We start from the raw sequence: 1,668 nt of genomic DNA, 5'->3' as shown, positions 1-1,668 counted from the left end.
TGGGAATTCTGGGATTTATTCCTGGGGTTTATTTGTGGGAATTCTGGGATTTCTGGGATTTATTCCTGGGATTAATCTGTGGGAATTCTGGGATTTACGGGATTTATTCCTGGGGTTTATTCATGGGAATTCCAGGATTTCTGGGATTTATTCCTGGGATTTCTTTGTGGGAATTCTGGGATTTACGGGATTTATTTATGGGATTTATTCCTGGGGTTTATTCCTGGGAATTCCGGGATTTCTGGGATTTATTCCTGGGATTTATTCCTGGGATTTCTGGGATTTATTCCTGGGATTTATTTGTGGGAATTCCAGGATTTCTGGGATTTATTCCTGGGGTTTATTCTTGGGAATTCTGGGATTCCTGGGATTTATTCCTGGGGTTTATTTATGGGAATTTTGGGATTTCTGGGATTTATTCCTGGGATTTATTTTTGGGATTTATGGGATTTATTCCTGAGGTTTATTCCTGGCAATTCCAGGATTTATGGGATTTGTTCCTGGGGTTTATTCATGGGAATTCTGGGATTTATTTATGGGATTTAGTCATGGGAATTCCAGGATTTACGGGATTTATTCCTGGGATTTATTCCTGGGAATTCCGGGATTTATTCCTGGGGTTTATTTATGGGATTTACAGGATTTATTCCTGGGAATTTGTGGGAATTCCAGGATTTACGGGATTTATTTGTGGGAATTTTGGGATTTCTGGGATTTATTCCTGGGATTTATTTGTGGATTTTCTGGGATTTATTCCTGGGGTTTATTTGTGGGAATTCCAGGATTTCTGGGATTTATTCCTGGGATTTAATTCTGAGAATTCCAGGATTTATTTATGGGATTTCTGGGATTTATTCCTGGGAATTCTAGGATTTATTTATGGGAATTCTGGGATTTATTTATGGGAATTCTGGGATATATTCCTCGGATTTATTTGTGGGGATTCCAGGATTTTGGGGATTTAATTATGTGGTTTGGTTCCGGGATTTCTGGGATTTATTCCTGGGATTTATTCATGGGAATCCCGGGATTTCTGGGATTTATTCCTGGGGTTTATTTATGGGAATTCTGGGATTTATTCCCGGGATTTATGGGGTTTAGTTCCAGGAATTCCAGGATTTATTCCTGGGGTTTATTTAGGGGGATTCTGGGAATTCTGGGATTTATGGGGTTAATTTCCCCTTTCCTATTAATTAACCGGTGTTTAATTAACCCCGTGTGTGCCAGTGACCTGCTGCAGAACGCTCTTATTGATATTTATATTTATATTTATATTTATAATTTTAATTTTTAATTTTTAATTTCTATTTTAATTTCCCCTTTCCCATTAATTAACCCCAATGAATTAATTACCCTTTGTTGCAGTGACCTGCTGCAGAACGCTCTTATTTATATTTATATTGATATTGATATTGATATTTACATTTACATTTTTAGTTATATTTTTTATTTTATTTTTAATTTCTAATTTATAATTTTAATGGCCATTTCCCTGTTAATTAACCCCAATTAATTAATTACCCTTTGTGTGGCAGTGACCTGCTGCAGAACGCTCTTATTGATATTGATATTGATATTTACATTTACATTTTTATTTATATTTTTTATTTTATTTTTAATTTATAATTTACAATTTTAATGGCCATTTCCCCGTTAATTAACCCCAAT

Source organism: Parus major, unplaced genomic scaffold (genome assembly GCF_001522545.3).
Source record: "Parus major isolate Abel unplaced genomic scaffold, Parus_major1.1 Scaffold628, whole genome shotgun sequence".
Taxonomy (NCBI): Eukaryota; Metazoa; Chordata; class Aves; order Passeriformes; family Paridae; genus Parus; species Parus major.
Note: the sequence above shows the minus strand (reverse complement) of the source record.